The sequence below is a fragment of the Nomascus leucogenys genome, chromosome 12 (genome assembly GCF_006542625.1).
Source record: "Nomascus leucogenys isolate Asia chromosome 12, Asia_NLE_v1, whole genome shotgun sequence".
NCBI lineage: Eukaryota > Metazoa > Chordata > Mammalia > Primates > Hylobatidae > Nomascus > Nomascus leucogenys.
The window spans coordinates 83,656,826-83,673,658 of record NC_044392.1 but is presented as its reverse complement, the minus strand read 5'-3'; the positions used below and the strand labels follow the sequence as shown (position 1 = coordinate 83,673,658).

The window sequence follows — 16,833 nt, the reverse complement described above, 5'->3', positions numbered from 1 at the left end:
CACCATTCAAAAAACTGCTATACCTATAAATTTCACAACAACTATCAAGACATAAAGAAATAACAAAAGAATGGTTTTAGAGTATAGAATCAGCACCAAGTCAGATATCTATTTCCTTAATGTTTATTCAGGAAATGCTACGAATTTGTTGAAGAACTTAAAAGCTAAGAATGTTCAAAGTGCTGTTAATGAAACTTTTGCCCCAACCATGTATATTCCACAAGATCAAGTCACATTATAGTACGCACATCAAAGTTAGTGGCATGACTGCAAATGCAAACATGGTGGCTTTAAAGGGATTCCTTACAACAGCTGAAGAGACGACTGGTGCCTTAATAGATTGTTAATGCAGATGAAACTACTGTCATCCCTCAGTATCCATGGCGGATTGGTTCTAAAACCCTGGTGGACACCAAAATCTACGCATACTTAAGTCCCCGCACTTGACACCATCTATGGATAAGACAAGCAAGCCCTCCTTATATGTAGGTTTCACATGCCATGAAGACTGTATTTTTTATCTGTGTTTGGTTTGGGTACAGACGCAGAACCCACAGATACAGAAAGTCGACTATATTCATCGAAAAAAATCCACTTTTAAGTGGACCTGCACAGTTCAAGCTCATGTTGTTCAAGGGTCAACTGTATTTCATTTTTGGGAAAAGATGACCAACAGAACCCTTATCAGTATGTCTAGCCTGATGCTTGGAACATAACGAATGTATACTAGTTTCCTTCTAATGCCTCCGTAATTAAGTTTTTCAAATTCAAAGGTTCACAGATTTTATTTAATATGTAGATTTCTTAAACTTCTGTAGATTTTAATAATCTGTCATTATAATAGTTCCATAAATTGATTTGCTTAATCTCATATTTAGAAAATATAAAATTAAAGTCTAATGAGAAATAGAACTTGATAATATGACATCCAAGATTGAATTATTTCACTGATTTACAATTTAATTTATTGAAGGAAGGATTTAAATCGTAAAAAAATTTCTGTAAATCTGTAATAATCTATAATGAGTACTTAACCTCTCACCTGTATTATATACATTCAAACTCTACTATGTAAACTCAAACTTATATATTGAATTTATATATTTGAATTTATATATTTATATATTTGAATATACTTATTCCATATATTCAGATGGAAAAGTATGACATCTTTGAGAACTAAAAAAAAGAACAAAACTGAAAGTGTTACTTCAAAGAAATGTTTTGTATTAAATGTGATCTCTTGTTAATGTTATTATCCTTGCTCAATTAAACCAGAAAAAATCCAATTATCATCTAAGAAAAATATTTCAAGATAATCACTATTCTACAAGTATCTTAATTTAGGATGGTAATAATTCAAATACAAGAAATTTGCGTTTCTTGAAACAAAATATATTAACATGCTTCTCACATTATTGTCTTAACAAAAATATACCTGGCTCTCTCTGTGGGTTCTGCATCCTCAGATTCAACCAAACTCAGATCAAAAGAAATAAAAAATAAAATTACAAGAATAAAAAATACAAATAAGAAACCAATAAAGTATAACAACTATTTGGCATTTACACTGTATTAGGTATTACAAGAACTATATTGATGGTTTAACGTATATGGGAGGATGCGTACAGATTATATGCAAATACAACATTATTTTATATAAAGGTCTGGAGCATCATTGGAGTTTGGTATTCTTGCAGGGTCATGGAACTAATCCCACATGGATATCCAGGGTTGAATGTATGTTACCGATTTTTAGTTAGCAGCTAAATTTGTGTGTTTTTAGCAATAGGATTCCCAGTATGCGGCTAAGGAGAATGTTTGCTTATACCACCAAACACCGTTCCTGAATCCTTTTTGTTGTTCATTTATTGATTCAAAAAAATAGTGCTGGGGTCAGGCGCAGTGGCTCACGCCTGCACTTTGGGAGGCCAAGGCGGGCAGATTGCCTGAGCTCAGGAGTTCACGACCAGCCTGGGCAACATGGTGAAACCCCGTTTCTACTAAAATACAAAAAATTAGCAGGGTGTGGTGGCATTCGCCTGTAGTCCCTGCTACTCAGAAGGCTGAGGCAGCAGAATTGCTTGAACCCAGGAGGTGAGGTTGCAGTGAGCCGAGATCGCACCACTGCACTCCAGCCTGGGCAACAGAGTGAGATTCCATCAAAAAGAAAAGAAAAGAAAAGAAAAGAAAGAGAAGAAAGAGAAGAGAAGAGAAGAGAAGAGAAGAGAAGAGAAGAGAAGAGAAGAGAAAAGAAATAGTGCTAATAGTGCTTTGTTGTTGTTATTGTTAGTAATTTTTTTAATTTCAAAGTGTTTTGTCAGCCTCCTCCCAAAAGCAGATTGTGCTTCTTTATTTAAAACATACTAGTTTATAGAACCTGAGGATATTAAGTACTAGGCCTGGTAATGATGAATATTATAAATTAATAAAGTATAATATATAATCCACCATGAAGAGATATTCATGAATCTCTTGGCACACAACAAAATGGCTATAAAATATAAAAATAAAAAACTTTTACAAGTACAAAGAAAAACTGACAAATCGACAGCCACAGAGGCAGGCTTTAAACGCTTCTCCCAAAGGTTAACAAATCAAGCAGACTTAAAAAGTAAAGAAGAATATAGAAGATTTTAATAACATAATTACTAAGGTTGATCTGAACAGTGGTCTTCCAACTGGGCTATGTATGCCCCTGAAAGTACAGACAGACTTCTCAAAGAGTATGCAGGTCAAGCATTAATTTCTAGTTCCTCAACTTCCATATGTACTCTTTCCCTAAAATTGATCTGGATGTTATATTCACAATACTCTAGTTCTTCTTACCCATCTCCCTTTTAAAGATCACCCTTCTCTCACTGTACAAAAGAAAGGTTCCCAAACACATATCTAACAGCCTTCCTCATCTATATCAGTTGTTCAGGCCAATAACCTTGGAGCAACCTTCACTGTTCTTGTTTACTCACACCTCATACCTAAACCATCAGGAACTCCTACTGCTATTATCTTCAAAATACATCCAGAATCCAATCACTTCTCATCACTGCTATTCCCAGATCCACTAGGACTTCAACAGCTAACTAATCCGGTATTAGTACAAGGACAGACCCTTACCCACTTACCATCTATTCTCAACACAGCAATCAGAGTGATCCATACAGATAATGTCCCTCAAAACTCTAAAATGACCCCGTTTTTCTCAGATAAAAAAGGAAAACCCCTTACAATGACCTGAAAGGACCTACAGAGAGATACTACCTAGTAACCCTTTGACTTCGTTTCCTACTCCTCTCCCCAACTCCCTCACTCTGCTGTAGACACATTGGCTTTGTTGTTGTTCTGTTTTTACTATTATTGAATATGTTCTCTACTAGCGTAAGGCCTTAGCATTGACTATTCCTCAGATGGAATGCTCTTTCTCCCAGATAGTCTCATGGCAAACTATCTCATCTTGGTTCAAGTCTTTGCTCAATCATTATCTTCTGAATAATGCCAGCCCGGACCACTCTAGTTAAACTGACACCCCAAAACCCTTACCTTCTCCACACTGCTGGCATTCTCAAATCTACTTATACTAGTTTATCCCTTTCCCCCGCCTCCCATAACACTTAACACCTTCTAACACACTATGCAATATATTTATTTACTGTGGTTGTTGCTTGTGCATCCCTCCTCTAAAACTAAGTTTCACAGGCAAAGATTTCTATCTATCTTGCTAACTGAATACCTCAAGGGTCAAGAAGAGAGCTGCCCAGAATCTTAGCATTGCGCAAATGCTCCAGTGTGTAAAAACCTTTGGGGAACTAAATAAAAGGTTTGAGAATACAGAGCTCCTTAGGCAGAAGGCCATTGCAGCAAAGCATGTAATAGGAAAATTTGAAGGCCACACAGTCTTAGTTAATCAAAAAACAGCTCAAGGGAAGAATTCAGTATCTGTCTGTCTCTCTCTCCGTACTTCTCTCTCTCACCCCTCTCCCTGACTCCCAGTCTTAAAATAAAATTCAGAAATGAAAAGGTCATCAACAGTGATACAAATACATTTATTTGAATTTTAAAAATGAAGCCATTTTTACTGACAAAGGGTCACCTTGGTTTAGCTGTGAAGACTGGCTTTGTTAAATGTTACAAGGCAGACATTTTCTGTAACCTTAATGAATTAAATCTACAGTACAAAGATTCTGAAGAAATGAGATGTAAATTATGCATACAATGTACTATGTAAACATGTAATTATTCTCATTTGTGACAAAAATGTCAGATGCCAACTTAAAAATACCATGGTTTTCCAAAATTATTTTAAGAAGTGTGTGAAGAAAAAAGTATGTAGACCACTGATCAAACAGATAGGGAGAGCTCTATACAACAACTAGACATTCTTTTTTTCAAAACACAGAACATTTATAAAATCTGAGAATGTATTACAATGACCACTGAGAAACTTCCAACAGAAACAGAAATCACTGTAGACCATATGCTCTGGCCACTATGTAACAAACCAGAAAGTTGATACAATTAAAGAGATAATTAGCGAACTAGAAAAAGGTCAAAACAAAGTATATTGAATGAAGCAAGGGGAGACAAAAGGATGGAAAATAGAGAAAAGAGTAAGAGCTGAAACCGATATGGTAAAAGATCACACATACATTCCAACATCTAGTTGGAATCCCAGAAGGAAAGAAGAGAGAATATAAGACAGAAGCAATACTTCTGAGATAATGGCTGAGAATTTTGTAAAACTGATGAAACACATCAAGCCAAAGCTTCTGGGAGCGCCTGGAACTCTGAGATGAATAAAAACTACACTTACATACGTCACAGGAAAACTAATGAAAATAAAAGACAATGAGAAAAAAAATCTTAAAAGCAGCCACAGAAAAAAAGAATACCTATAAAGAGACAACAATTAGACTGAGGAAAGGAAAAAAAAAAAAGCAGCTCCCGATGTCCAAGAGCTAATCTCATGCTGTCAGACTATCTGATGTTCTGTCACAACGTTGCCTTAAGAAAAAAATAGTATCTCATAGAAGATCCATGTCAGACAAGGTCATTGTGCAACACAAACTACCAAACATCTTCCCCCCTCACTAAAATGAGTGATATGTCACCTTCTTTACTAATTACAGGAATTCCTTAGAGATACTGTGGGTTTAGTTCCAGACGACTGCAATAAAGTGAATATTGGAATAAAATGAGCCACGATTTTTTTTTTTTTTTGGTTTCCAAGTACTTATGAAAGCTACATTTAATAGACATGGGGAGGGGAACACACTGGGGCCTATGGGGTAGGGGGTGAAGGGAGAGCATCAGGAAAAACAGCTAATGCATGCTGGGCTTAATATGTAGGTGATGGGTTGACAGGTGCAGCAAACCACCATGGCACGCATTTACCTATGTAACAAACCTATACATCCTGCACATGTACCCTGGAACTTAAAAAAAAAAAGTTATGTTTATACTATACTGTTGTCGATTAAGTACACAAAGCTATTATGTCTAAAAAACAATGTATATACCTTATTTTATTGTGGCTTGGTGCAGTGGCTCACGCCTGTAATCTCAACACTCTGGGAGGCTGAGGTGGATGAATCACCTGAGGTCAAGAGTTCAAGACCAGCCTGGCCAACATGGCGAAACCCCATCTCTACTAAAAATACAAAAAATTAGCCAAGTGTGGTGGTGGGCGCATGTAATCCCAGCTACTTGGGAGGCTGAGGCAGGAGAATTGCTTGAACATGGGAGGCAGAGGTTGCAGTGAGCTGAGATTGCACCACTGCACTCCAGCCTGGTGACAGAGCGAGACTCTGTCTCAAAAAACAACAACAAAAACAAACAAACAAAAAATACTTTATTGCTTTAAAAAAATGCTAACAGTCATGTGAGCATTCAGTGAGTTCTATTCTTTTTTGCTGAGATTTTTGCCTTAATATTGACAATCAGAGTGGCAGATGCTGAAGGTTGGGTAGCTGTGGCAACTTCTTAAAATAAGACAGCAATGAAGTTTGACACATTGATTGACTCTTCCTTTCATGAAAGATTTCTCTGTAACATGCAATGCTGTTTGATAGCATCTTACCCACAGTAAAACTTCTTTTGATAGTGGAGTCAATCTTCTCAAACCCTGCTACTGCTTTATTGACGTAATATTCTAAATCCTATGTTGTCATTTCAACAATGTTCACACTATTTTCACTAGGAGTAGACTCCCTCTCAAGAAGCCACTTTCTTCGCTAGAGAAGCAGCTTCTCATCTGATCAGGTTTTATCGTGAGATGGCGGCAATTCAGTTACATCTTCAGGTTCCACTTTTTTTTTTTTTTTTTTTTGAGACAGAGTCTCGCTCTGTTGCCCAGGCTGGACTGCAGTGTTGCCATCTCAGCTCACTGTAACCTCCACCTCCCAGGTTCAAGCGATTCTCCTGGCTCAGCCTCCTGAGTATCTGGGATTACAGGCTTGCGCAACCACACCCGGCTAATTTTTGTATTTTTAGTACAGACAGGGTTTCACCACGTTGGCCAGGCTGGTCTTGAACTCCTGACCTCAAGTGATCCACCCGCCTTGGCCTCCCAAAGTGCTAGGATTACAGGGGGAGCCATGGCACCCAGTCTTCAGGTTCTACTTCTAATTCTAGCTTTCTTCCTATTTCTACCACATCTACAGTTACTTGCTCCACTGTAGTCTTGCATCCCTCAAAGTCATACATGAGGGTTGAAATCAACTTCTTCCAAACTCATATTAATGTTGATATTTTGACCTCCTCCCATGAATCACAAATGTTTTAAGTTGCATCTAGAATAGCTAATCCTTTCCAGAAAGTTTTCGCTTTACTTTGCTCAGATCCATCAGAGGAATCACTCTAGCTACGGCAGCTGTAGCCTTATGAAATGTATTTAAATAGTAAGACTTCAAGGTCAAAATTATTCCTTGTTCCATGAGCTACACAACGGATGCTGTGTTGGTAGGTATGAAAACAACACATTCATCTTGTACATCTCCATCAGAGATCTTGGATGACCAGATACATTGTCAATGAGCATATTTCGAAAGGAGTCTTTTCTTGTAGGTCTCAACAGTAGCTTAAAATAGTTCATAAACCACGCTGTAACAGATGCACTGTCATCCAGGCTTTGTTGATTCATTTAGAGAGCATAAGTAGAGACTTAGCATAATTCTTATGGGCCCTAAGATTTATGGAATTGTTCAATGAGCATTGGGCTTCAACTTAAAAGTTATCAGCTGCATTAGCCACTAACAAGAGGGTCCGCCTGTCTCTCAGGCTTCAGTTTTGAAGCCAGGCATTTACTTTTCTCTAGCTATGAAAGTGCTAGATGGCATCTTCTTCTAGTAGAAGGCCGTTTCATCTACACTGAAAAATCTGTTGGTTAGTGTAGCCATTTTCATGAATTGTCAGAGCTAGATCTTCTGGGTAATTTGCTGCAGCTTCTACATCAGCACTTGCTGCATCACTTTGAGCTTTTATGTTATAATATGGCTTCTTTTCTTAAACCTCATGAATCCACCTCTGTTAGCTTCAAACTTTTCTTCCGAAACTTCTTCACCTCTCTTGGCCTTCACAGAATTGAAGAGAGTTAGGGTTTTGATCTGGATTAAGCTTTTGCTTAAGGGAATGTTGTAGCTGGTTTGATCTTCTATCCAGACCAAACTTTCTCCGTATCAGTAACAAGGTTGTTTTGATTACTTACTATTTGTGTGCTCACTGGAGTAGCACTTTTAATTTCTTTCAAGAACTTTTCTTTTGCATTCACAAACTTGGCTAAATGTCTGCGGCAAGAGGCCTACCTTTTGGCCTATCTCATCTTGTATAATGCCTTCCTCACTAAGCTTAATTCTAGGTTTTGATTTAAAATGAGAGACATGTGACTCATCCTTTCACTCAAACACTAATAGAGACCATTGTATAAATTTGCCTAATTTCAATACTGTTGTGTCTCATGGAATAGGGAGGCCCAAAGAGAGGGAGAGACAGGCAAGGAAGGGCCAGTTGGTGAAGCAATCACAACACACAATATTGATCAATTCAGTTCACTACCTTGATTGGGCACGGTTTGTGGTGCCCTAAAACAATTACAATAGAAACATTGAAGATCACTGATCACAGATCACCATAACAATATAAAAAGTTTGAAACACTGTGAGGATTACCTCAATGTGATACGGAGATATGAATGAGCATATGTTCTTGAGAAAATGATACCTGTATACTTGCTTGATGCAGGATTGCTGCAAAATTTCAGTTTGTATAAGACACAATATACGAAAAGCACAATAAATCAACACACAATAAAGCAGGGTATGCCAGTGTAAGTTTATCCCAGCTTCAGTCTGCATTCCCTACAGATGAGATTCAGTATGATGGCCAATCTTGAGACAAATGAAAATGAAAACACAACATACCGATACTTATAGGATGCAGCAAAAGCAGCATGCAGAGGAAAATTTACAGCTGTAAATACCTACATTAAAAAAGAAGATGTCAAATTAGCCATCTCACTTTACGCCTTTGGGAATTATTACCTTAGGGAAAAGAAGAGCAAACTAAACCCAAAGCCAGTAGAAGGAAGGAAATAATCAATCTTTAGAATAAAGATAAGAGAATATTGGTTCTTTTAGTCACAATTACTCAGGAGGCTGGGGCAGGAGGATCACCTGAGCCCAGGAGTTCAAATCCAGCCTGGGCAACACAGACTGTGTCTCAAAAACAAAAACAAGAAACCCCTATCTGAGCCGCCCTCTAATTAAAAAAATAAAGTTGGTTCCTTAAAAAGATCAGCAAGATTGACAAAGGAATTGACAACAACAACAACAAAACAGAGAAGAACACAAGTGAAAAATCAGGAATAAAAGTGGGAACACTAGTACCAACCTTAAAAATTAAAAGAATTATAACAGAATACTATGAATAACTGGATGCCAAAAAATTATATAATCTAGATGAAGCAGAAAAATTCCTAGAAACATAGAAATTACCAAAATGAAGTCAAGAAGAAATAGAAAATCTGAACAGACCTAGAACAAGTAAAGAGAATGAACTAAAAATCAAAAACCTCCCCAAATGGAAAAATCCAGGACTATGCGGTTTCACTGGTAAATTCTATGGAACAAAATTAACACTAATTATTCTCAAATTCTTTCAGAAATGGCTTTCAGTGTTGAGACAACACTTCCTAACACATTCTAAGCAGCCAGCATTACCCTAATACCAAAGCCAAAGATACTGAAAGAAAACTACAAATATCTGTTATGAAAGTAGACACCAAAATCCTCAACAACATACTAGCAAACTGAAACCAACAGCATATTAAAAGTATCATATAACATAACCAAGTGTGATTTACCCCAGGAATGCCAGGGTAGTTCAACATAAGGAATGCAATCAATGTAACGTATCACATTAATAGAACAAAGAAAAAACACTACATGATCATCTCAATGGATGCAGAAAAAGCATTTGACAAAATTCAACACTGTTTCATGAAAAAAACAAAACACTCAGCAAATAAGTAATAAAAGGAAATGTCCTCAACATGACAAAGAGCATAAAAACCCATAACAAACATCATACTCAATGGTGAGAGACAAGTTTTTCCCCTAATATCAGTAAAGAGACAAGGCTACCACTTTTACCACTGCCATTCAACACTGTACTAAAAGTCAGTCAGAGCAATTATGTAAGAAAAATAAATAAAAGGCATCCAAATTGGAAAAGAAGAAGTCAAACTATCTCTATTTGTGGATGACATAATTCTAGGCATAGAAAATCCCTTAGCATCCACAAAAAAACTACTAGAGCTAATAAACAAATAAAGCAAACTTGCAAGCACAACAGCAACAAGCAAAAATCAGTTGTGCTTCTATATACCAGCAACGAATGATCCAAAAAGAAAATTAAGAAAATAAATCCATTTGCCATAGCATCAAAAATTAAAAAATAACCAGAAGAATAAGTGTAACCTCATGACCAGCCTGGCCAACAGCAAGAAACCCTGTCTCTACTAAAAATAAAAACTAGCTGGGCATGGTGGTGGGCACCTGTAATCCCAGCTACTCAGGAGGCTGAGGTTGCAGTGAGCTGAAATCGCACCACTGCACCCCAACCTGGGCGACAAAAGCAAAACTCCTACTAAAAAAAATAAAATAAAATAAATGTAATGAAGAAAGTAAAAGACTTGTGCACTAAAAACTACAAAACACTGCTAGAAAAACTTAAAGGCTTAATTAAATGGAAATACATCTATGTTCATGGATTTCAAGACTTAGTATTGTTAAGATGGCAAAATTCCCCCAAAGTGATCCCAGATTCAACTCAATCCCTATCAAAATTCTAAAGGCCTTTTTGCAAGATTGTAAAAGCTTATCCTCAAACTCATATGGAACTGAAAGGGTCCCTGAACAATAAAAACAGTACTGAGAAAGAAAAAGAAGGAGTACTCACACTCCCTGATTTCAGAACACTGATTACAAAACTATAGTAATCAATGTGGCAGTAGAAGAAGGGCAGACATATAGATCAATGGAATAGATTTAAGAGTCCAGATATAAGCCCAATCATCTATGGCCAATTCATTTCCAACAAAGTGCCAAGACCATTCAATGGGGAAAAGAACAGTCTTTTCAACAAATGGTACTGGGACAACCGGATAACCACGTGCAAAAGAATGAAGTTGGAAGCCTGTCTCACACCAGGTACAGAAACTAAATGAAAATGGGCCAACAATCTGAATATAAAAGCTAAATTTGTAAAGCTCTCAGAAGGCATGGGTTGGATCTTCATGACTCTTGATTTGGCAATGGATTCTTTGACATCAAAAGCACAAACAGCAAAAAACAAAACAAAACAAACAAACAAAAAACAGAAATTGAACTTTATGAAAATAAAAATCCTTTGTATATCAACAGGTATTATTGAAATATATTTGGTAAATGTTTAATATCCAGAACACATAAAAAACTCAACAACAAAAAGACAACCTAATTTTTTAAATGAGCAAAGGACCTGAATAGACATTTCTCAAAAAAAGACATATAAATGACCACGCCCATAAAAAGATGTTCAACATCGTGGTCATTAAAGAAATGCAAATCAATACTACAATAATACCACTTCATATCCATCAGAATAGCTTTAATAAACAAAAAAATGAAAACTAACAATTACTGACCTTGATGTAGAGAAACAGAGACCCTCATACTGCTGGTGGGATAATAAGTATGGATAATAAGTTTGGCAGTTCCTAAAAGGGGTGAGATAGATTACCATATCATCCAGCTACTCAACGCCTAGATATACATCCAGGAGAAATGTAAACTCATGTCCACAGAAAAACTTGTACACGTATGTTTATAGCACTGTATTCATAAAAGCGAAATCGTAAAAATAACTCAAATATTCATTAAGGAATAATATGTAAATTGCGGTATATCCATACAATAGAATATTATTTAGCCACATAAAGAAATGAAGCACATGCTACAACTTGCCAAGTAAAAGAAGCCAGACACAAAAAGTCACATATTCTATGGTTTCTTTCATATGAAATATCCAGAACAGGCAAATATATAGAGACAGAAAGTAAAGGCTGCTTTACCAGGTGATGGAAGGGGGCAAATAGAAAGTGATTATGTAATGAATACACGGTGTTTTTATGGGGTGATGAAACACTTTAGAAACTAGAGAGCTAGTGGTTGCACAACAGTGTAAATACAGTAGTCCCTCCTTATCTACAGTTTTACTTTTCACAGTTTCAGTTACCTGCAGTCAACCACAGTCCAAAAATATTAAATGGAAAATTCAGAAATAAGCAAGTTACAGGTTTTACATTGCTATTCTATGGAGCTTGATGACATCTTGCACCATCCCACTCAGAGAGATATGAATAATCCCTTTGTCCAGTGTATATGTTCTCCACCCATTAGTCACTTAGCAATCATCTTGGTTATCAGATTGACTGTCATGATATTGCAGTACTTTTGTTCAAGAACCTTTATTTCACTTAATAATGGTCCCAAAGCACAAAAGTAGTGATACTGGCAATTCAGACATGTCAAAGAGAAGCTGTAAGCCGTTTCTTTTACATAAAAAGGTGAAAGTTCTCAATAAGAAGAGAAAAAAAAATTCTAAGGTTGCTAAGATCTACAGTAAGAACAAATCTTCTACTCTCTGAATTGCGAAGAAGGAAAAAGAAGTTTGTGCGAGTTTTCCTGTCGCACCTCAAACTGCAAAAGTTATGAACATGGTGCATTTTAAGAGCTTAGGTAAAAGAGAAAAGGCATTAAATGTATGGGTGAAAGACATGAACAGAAACGTGTCTGACTGACAGCAATAAGGTTTGGTACTACCTGCAGTTTCAGGCATCCTCTGGCAGTCTTGAAATGTACACTCTATGGATAAGGAGGGACTACTGTTCACCAAATACCAATGAATTGTACACTAAAAATGGTTAATCGTATGTAATGTGAATTTTACCTCCGTTTAAAGAAAGATAGCCAATCATAAAATGTCCCATGTCCTGACGACACCCAATCTAGGACAAACTTCCACTTCCTTAGACCGTCTCCAAACTACTCAACCAAAGCCCAAATCCTGTAATAGGTTCCTTCTAATATCCTCTTAGTAAGACACCCTAAAGCTCCCTTTAGTGTGTGGTCTCCCTCATTGCAACAAGTAAAAAATGTGCTCAACTACGGGTGTTCTTGCTAGTCTTTTTGGATGGAGGACATTGACAAGACTTAACAATTTCTCAACAGAAACAACAAAAGGGAGAGAAAACAAAGGAGTAACATCCTTGTTAAAAGAAAATAACTGCCACCTCAGAATCCTAAAAAAGAATCATCCAAAAGTGAGGGTGAAATACAGAACATGACCAGACAACAAAAACGAAGAGAATTTCTCACTACGGACCTACACTAAAGGGTACAATAGAAAGTGTTCTTCAAAAACAGAAAATGATCACAGATGAAGAAATGAAGAGGGAGGAAAAAATAAAAAGCGATACAAGTGGTAAATATGTAGGTAAATCTATACAGCAAAACAATGATGATGTTTCATGGTGGCTAAAATATATATGGAGTTTAAAAACACAAGAGTATAGTAGCAAATAAGTTGAGTAAGGGGTACAGTATGGAAGGAAATGAATAAGATTAAAGTGTTTTAGGCTTCTTGCATTGTCTGGAAAAATAAAACAATTAAGTTAGCAAATTATCAATCTAATCTAATTTATTTAATTTAATTTATTAACAGTTTGATCAAATTAGGTCAAGGGTGCATGTTGTGATCTCTAGGACATGAGGTCTGAAAAGTGTGAGTTGTGGGGCCCAGGGGGCATCCCTAAGACCTTATTAGAGGATCTTCAATAAACAAAACTATTTTCATAATAATACTAACACCTTATTTGCCTTTTCACTGCCATTCTCTCACAAGTATACAATGGAGTTTTCCAGAGGCTATATAACGTATGATATCTGAACTGAAGCAAGTATAAGAATCCAAATGTCTTCTATTAAGTGAGACATTAAAGAGATTTTTAAAACATGTAAAACAATGGTACTCTTCTCACTAAATTTTGTTCTGGAATGTATATTTTTCTCAAAATGGTGTTATTTATGTTAACATGTAATGGAATATTATTATATTAAAATAAACGTATAAACATTTAAAATTTGTTTAATTTCAAAAGCAGTAAATATTGTTCTCAACTGGAATCAATACACTTGGAAATGTCTAGAGACTTTTTGGCTGTCACACTGGGTGAGTACTACTAGCATCTAGTGAATAGAGCCTAGGTAAAAATCTTATGATGCACAGATAGTCTCCATCCACAGATAGTCCACTGAACAGAAAATTATCTGGCCCAAAATGTCAATTGTGCCAAGGCTGAGAAACAACCTTGATATAAGCAACAAATAACCTGATATAATCATATAAATAAAAGTTATTTTAAAAAGTTCAAAGGGATCCTGAGAAGAAAGAATTTCAGTCTCACTGAGCTAAATAAATGGATAATTTGCCACTCATGAACTATAAGACCTAATATCATAAAGATGTTAACTCTATCTCAATGAATAGATTCAATTTTATGTAACTGATATGACTAAAAATTTATGGAAAGCAATGAAAGAAGAACAAGGTAGGCCTTAGTGGATATAAAGACATTATTATTATTATTATAATGCCATGTAATTAAAATACCATAGTGTTGGTGCTTTAGATAGACAAAAGTAGACCAACGGGGGAAAAAAAACAGAGTCCATAAACAGACCCATATGTATATGGTCACTTTATTTATGCCAAAGGTGATACCACAGAGCAGTAGGGAAGTGATCTTTTTAATAAACGATGTCATATAAAACATACATTCACATGTAAGAAAAGGTGATTCTATGCCTCGCACATTATACAAAAATCAGTTCTAGATAGAAGGTAGATCTAAATACATAATAAACAATATACAAAATAAACAATAATAAGTTCTAGGTAGATGGTAGAAAGCAAAATAATAAAGATCCTAGGATAATGTTTCTTAACTTCACCACCAGTGACACCCTGGCTAGATGTTTGTTTTGTGCATTGTAAGATGCTTAGCATTCTGTACATTGTAGGATATTTAGCAGCACCACTAGCCCAACTCACTAGATGACCAGAGTACTCCACTCACTCAGTTATAAAAACTAAACATGTATTCACACTGCCAAATGTCCTACTCAGATGGTGGGAGATGTGTGGTTAGAGAGGAGGGAACTGCCTCTAGTTGAGAAGCATAGTTTCAGAGCATAAGAGAATATCTTCATGTCCTTGGAGCAAGGAAAGACTTCTTAAATGAAACAGAAGCATTAACAATAAGAGCAAACAATGACAAAATGGACTATACTAAAATTAAAACCTTCCTTTCATTAACACATAATATTAAGAAGGTGAAAGTCAAGCCAAAGTGGAATATAGATGTATTTTAAATGTAACCAACAAAGAGTCTGTATTTAGAGCATATAAAAACTCCTAAAAACAAAAGGAAAAGTACAGAAACCCCAATAGGAAAAATAGGGCTGTATGCATAAACTATATAATTCCTATAAACCAGTAAGATAGAAACAGAAAGCTCAATAGTAATTTTGTTAAGGTGGTGAGGAGAGAAGAGACTTTGCAAAAATGGATACCCAAACAACCAGCACATTTATGAAAGGGTATTCAATTCCATTTGGATCAGGGAAATGCATCTTTCAGAACACTAAAATTAAAGATATTAAAACCAAGTGTTAGTGAGGATACAGAGCAACAGGAATCCTCATATACTTGATGTGATTGATACAACCATTTTGAAAGCAATTCATGTGTCATCTTCTAAATTTGAACATAACATACACTGGTCAAACCAATAACCCAGATTCTAGTCTTGGTATACACCTAATATAAATGTTGCACATATGCACCAAGAAACATGTACAAGAATGTTCACAGCAGCATTATTCAGCCCAAATGTCCCACAGTAACATGACAAATTGTGATAAAATTATACAAGTGAACCATAGTGACATCTGACAAAATTCCCAACTCTCAAACATAATGTTGAACAAAATAAGCTAGACAAAATAATACTTCTGTATAATTCTATTTCTGAAAAACTTCAAAAACAAGTAAAAAACAAAGTTATTTTCTTTGAAGTCAGGCAAGTGGTTAATCTGGGAAAGAAAAAACAGGGATAGTGACTGAGAAAAGAAACATATGGGGTTTCTGGGTTGCTGGCAGTATTCTATTTCTCGATCTGTGGTGGTCATGGAGTGTTTACTTTGCGGTGATTCACTGAGCTGTACCCTACGCTTCATGCATTTTCCTGTACATATTGTATTTAAATTTTTAAAAAGACACAGAGCACCATCTTTTATATGCTACATGTGACCCTAGAAAACAATACATTACACAAATACCGTAACAATTATGGTATCAGACGTCAATTGCTAGGGAGCAAAAATTATGTCTGGAACAAAATAACTTTCTTGTTATACTTCAAGATCCTTTATCTAATTAAATGAAACAAATACAGTATCTTTAAAAAGACTGCTTGATTTTTCAATATGCTGCAGGAAGACATCATTCAATATATTTAATTTTTCTGTTTTCCTTTAAGTTTTATGTATCTTAATCATTTGAAAAAATTTCAATTTCTTAAGTTTATATAAGAGAAAATAAAATACATACCTTGGAAAACATTAATTACTATTAAAGTTGAAGATGTTTGCTTCTAATATTAAAAATCTATTTTCTCACATTTAGACAAATGTCTAGACATTAAGACAGAATGACAAATGACACCTGACCTAAGGGAGGTTTGTATCAAAAATTTATATACTTCTCTACCCACCAAACTAAGCCTTGGGTTATATTTTTATATTCCATGACATTTTAATAAAACTCTACAATACCAATTATTATTTTATTTACAAAAGAATCAAACACTTACTATATTAAGTTGCTCAGTATCAACAGTTACCCTCTGAATTTAATCATTTACCTAGAACAGTATAGTTAACTGCATACAATGTGATTCATTTTTAAGCCACATAGTGCCACCAAGTGGTGACAAATTCTTTTTCCAAAATACCACACTGAAGCAACAGAAAAAGCTATACTGGAATATTATACTGGAATGGAAAAATCAATCTTTTAACAAATTTAAATAAGATTGTGAAGTATATTAGTATGAAACTTTAAAAATAAAAGAGGTCAATTTTTTTTGGAAGAGTTGTGTATATTATCTTGTGATAGAATTTAGTTTTAGAGTTACAAATTTTCTTGGAAGGCAAGGAAATATTATATAATGCTGTA

At 35.5% G+C, this 16,833-nt stretch overlaps 1 protein-coding gene across 12 annotated transcripts in view; it reads right to left on the bottom strand.

The window, feature by feature from the left end:
* Positions 1 to 16,833, bottom strand: part of ZNF644 (zinc finger protein 644) — a 108,405-nt gene that overhangs the window by 32,762 nt on the left and 58,810 nt on the right. The window lies entirely within an intron of this gene.